Source organism: Eumetopias jubatus, unplaced genomic scaffold (genome assembly GCF_037043125.1).
Source record: "Eumetopias jubatus isolate StellerSeaLion01/CBP00866 unplaced genomic scaffold, mEumJub1_p1.0 scaffold_11, whole genome shotgun sequence".
In the NCBI taxonomy this organism is placed as follows: domain Eukaryota; kingdom Metazoa; phylum Chordata; class Mammalia; order Carnivora; family Otariidae; genus Eumetopias; species Eumetopias jubatus.
The window spans coordinates 21629883-21634457 of record NW_028274817.1 but is presented as its reverse complement, the minus strand read 5'-3'; the positions used below and the strand labels follow the sequence as shown (position 1 = coordinate 21634457).

The window sequence follows — 4575 nt, the reverse complement described above, 5'->3', positions numbered from 1 at the left end:
AAGTCGTTTATTTGAGATTTTTCTTGCTTCTTGAGGTAGGTCTGTATTGCTATATACTTCTCTCTTATGACCATTTTTGTTGTATCCTAAAGGTTTTGTACTATTGTGTTCTCATATTCTCTTGTTCCATGTATTTTTTAATTTCTTCTTTAATTTTCTGGTTGACCCATTTATTCTTTAGTAGGATGTTCTTTAACTCCATATGTTTGTGGTCTTTCCAATTTTTTTTCTTTTGGTTGACTGTAAGTTTCATAACATTTTGGTTAGAAAATGTGCATGGTATGATTGACCATAGCAACTTCTTACTAGATATGCATCCTGAGGCCAAGGAAACAAAAATAATCTATTGGGACTTCATCAAGATAAATAGCTTCTGCACAACAAATAAAAAAATCAACAAAACTAAAAGGCAACCTTCAGAATGTGAGAAGATATTTGCAAATGATGTATCTGATAAGGGTTTTGTATCCAAAATACATAAATAACATCAAATCCAATACTCAAAAAAGAAATAATCAGTTAAGAATGGGTAGACGACATGAATAGACATTTTTCCAGAGAAGACATACAAATGGTCAACAGACACATGAAAAGATGCTCAACATCATTCATCATTAGGAAAACACAAATCAAAACTATAATGAGGTATCACCTCACACTTGTCAGAATGGCTAGAATTAACAACTCAGGAAACAACAGGTGTTGGTGAGGATGTGGAGAAAAGGGAAACCTCTTGCACTGTTGGTGGGAATGCAAACTAGTGTAGCCTCTCTGGAAAATAGTATGGAGGTTTCTCTTACAATCGAGCAATTGCACTACTAAGTATTTACCCAAAGTATACAAAAATACCGATTCAAAGGGATACAGGTATCCTTATGTTTACAGCAGCATTATTGGTAATAGACAAATTATGTAAGGAGCCCAAATGTCTATCAACTGATGAATGGATAAAAGGTGGTATAAATATTCAATGGAATATTACTCAGTCATCAAAAAAATGAAATCATGGGGTGCCTGGGTGGCTCAGTCAGTTAAGTGTCTGACTCTTGATTTCAGCTCAGGCCATGATTTCAGGGTTGTGAGACTAAGTCCCACATCAGGCTCCACACTGGGCATGGAGCCTGCTTAAAATTCTTTCTCTCCCTCTGCTCCTCCTTTCTCTCTTAAAAAAATGAAATCTTGCCATTTTCAATGACTTGGGTCGAGCTAGAGAGAATTATGGTAGGCAAAATAAGTCAGTTAGAGGTAGACAAATACCATATGATTTCACTCATATGTGGAATTTAAGAAACAAAACAAATGAACATAGGGATAAAAAAAGCAAACCAGAAAACTGTTAACTATAGAAGACAAACTAAGGGTTACTGGAAAGGAGGTGCATGGGGGGAATGGGTTAATGGATGATGGGTAATAATGAGGGCATTTGTTGTGATGAGCCCTGGGTGTTGTATGTAAGTTATGGATCACTGAATTCTACACCTGAAACTAATATTACACTGTATGTTTACTAAATGGAATTTAAATAAAAACTTGGAAGAAATAAATTAAATAAATTAAATTATTAAATTAAATTAAATTAAAAAGGAAGAGGTCAGTGAATATACGGTAGTTTTCTCTCTCTCTCTCTCTCTCTATATATATATATATATATATATATAAACTGAATTAATCAAAGTCTTCCCAGAGTTGAGGAGAATACCAGAAACTGAAATTATAAGATTAACTAAAGATATACTTAAAACATACTAATATCTTTGCAATAATTTCAATATTAAACTAGAATAACTGACTATAAATAAATATTCAACTATATAAGTGAAATTAAATAAACAATTTATTAAAAGCAAAATTACGGAGTGTAAAATATTAAAAGCAGCAATTAATGTACAAAAAAAGAGGGGAAATAGAGTATATCAATAAATGCAAAATATGCTATTTATTTTTTTCTTATCTCTTTTTTATCTTTTTAAGACAGTAAAATCCAATTTTAAAAAGTGAAGAGAGACCCCAAAATTGAGAGCTTCTTCACAACCCTGCAGCTGCACGTGGCAGTTCTGTGCCTGTCACCATGCCACAGAAGAATTATATTGAGTTTCACTGGAAGTGCTATGACTATCATTTGGATTACCATGAATAAAAGAAAGAAGGAAGGTGGAGTGGTTCAAGAATGTTCAAAGAAGCCAAAAAAGACACTTAGTCTGAAAGCTAAGCTTTATCATAAACAGTGTCATGCTGAGAAAATACAAATGAAAAAGATTATCGAGATGCATGAAAAAAGAAACACCAAACAAAAGAATGATTAAAAGATTCCACAAGGAGTAATACATGCATATCTACTGGACAGGGAGGGACAGTCCTGAGCTAAAGTAACTTCCAAAATGATTAAACAAAAGTAAAAAGAGAAAGCAAGAAAATGGAAGGTCCTTTTGCCCAAAGTTTGTGTCCTGGAAGAAACAGGTGTATTAAAAGTTATTCAAATAGGAAAGAGAAAGAAGGAAGCATGGAAGAGGATGGTTACTTTATAAAGTCTGCTTTGTTGGAGATGGCTTTACCTGAAAACCACCTAAATATGAAAGACCTTAAATGGGCAGAAGACATGTAAAGACATTACTACAAAGAAGACATTCAAATGGCCAACAGACACATGAAAAAGTGCTCAACATCACTCGGCATCAGGGAAATAGAAATCAAAACCTCAATGAGATACCACCTCACACCAGTCAGAATGGCTAAAATTAACAAGTCAGGAAACGACAGATGTTGGTGAGGATGGGAAGAAAGGGGAACCCTCCTACACTGTTGGTGGGAATGCAAGCTGGTGCAGGCACTCTGGAAAACAGTATGGAGGTTCCTCAAAAAGTTGAAAATACAGCTACCCTACAACCCAGCAATTGCACTACTGGGTATTTACCCCAAAGATAAAAACGTAGTGATCCTAAGGGGAACTTGCACCCCAATGTTTATGGTGGCAATGTCCACAATAGCCAAACTATGGAAAGAGCCCAGATGTCCATTGACAGATGAATGGATAAAGAATATATATATATATATACACACACACACACACACACACACACACACACACACACACACACAATGGAATATTACACAGTCATAAAAAATGAAGTCGTCCCATTTGCAATGATGCAAATCAGACTAGAAGATATTACACTAAGCAAACTAATCAATTAGAGAAAGAAAATTATCATATATTCTCACTGATATATAGAATTTAAAAAACAAGGCAGAGGATCATAGGCGAAGAGAGAAAAAAATGAAATAAGATGAAACCAGAGAGGGAGACAAACCATAAGAGACTCTTAATCTTAGGAAACAAACTGAGGGTTGCTGGAGGGGAGGGGAGTTGAGGGATGGGTGGCTGTGTGATGGGCCTTGGGGAGGGTATGTGTTGTGCTGAGGGCTGAGTGTTGTGTAAAACTGATGAATCACAGGCCTATACCCCTGAAACAAACAATATATTATATGTTAATTTAAAAAATCATACCTGGCATGGTTGTTCTTAGGCTAAATGGTTTGAGACACATGAAGCACTTAGAATAATGCTTGGGAGTAAGTGTGTATAAAGTCAATGCAGAGCCTTCCTCAAAATTTGGGAATAAAAATGTTGCTTGGAAAAAGAAAAAAAAGATCAGTTAGGCCAATGGCCTTACTTTTCAAAAAGGCCCATGTAACACATCCTGAATCTCAAGCCACCTTTTGCCTGCTCCGATACTTGGCATAAAAAAGAATCCCTCAGGCACCTGGGTGGCTCAGTCAGTTGAGCATCTGCCTTCAGCTCAGGTCGTGATTCCACAGTCCTGAGATCAAGTCCCGCATCAGGCTCCTTGCTCAGGGGGGAGCATGATTCTTCCTCTTCCTGCTGCTCCCCCTACTTGTGCTCTCTTTCTCTGACAAATAAATAAATAAAATTGTTAAAAAAAAAAAGAATCCCTCATCCCCACTATATACAACTTTGGATATTATTACTGAAAGTACTGCCATTGAGGTGAATGTGAGTGAGTTGGGCCTGGTGACACAAGAAGGCAGCGTTATTTTGAAAAAAAATATGCTCAGGTTACCCAATAATCCTGAAAATGATGGATGCATAAATGCATTCTTCCTGGTTTGACAGCAGTTTCAGACAAGTAGCTCCTTATAGTTGCTAAGACTAAACACCAATCAGGAAAACCACCATCTGTGATGGTTCTGAATACTACCAAACAGCCTTACATATCTGCAGTCATCAAGAGAATTATTTATTCTATTGTAAAAAATAATAATAACAATAAATAAAAAATAAATAAATGTGAAGAAAACCTGAATAAAACAAATACCTAAGAATTTTTGTTAAAAGTACAACAAGATTACTCTTAAATATATTTTTACTAATTTTTTCAAGAATGGGTTCTTTCAGAGTTTTAAAAAAGCAGATGTTTTCAGATTATATTTTTATTTTATTATGGTATGTTAGTCACCATACAGTACATCATTAGTTTTTGATGTAGTGTTCCATGATTCATTGTTTGTGTATAATTTGCTATATTGGAGGAATGTTTCCAATTTTTTATATAAACC

General features: G+C 35.2%; 1 pseudogene; it reads left to right on the top strand.

Moving 5' to 3' along the window:
• The first annotated feature begins 2068 nt into the window (after window positions 1-2068).
• On the top strand, window positions 2069-4129 carry LOC114223700 (ribosome biogenesis protein NSA2 homolog; annotated as a pseudogene).
• The last annotated feature ends 446 nt before the right edge of the window (window positions 4130-4575 follow it).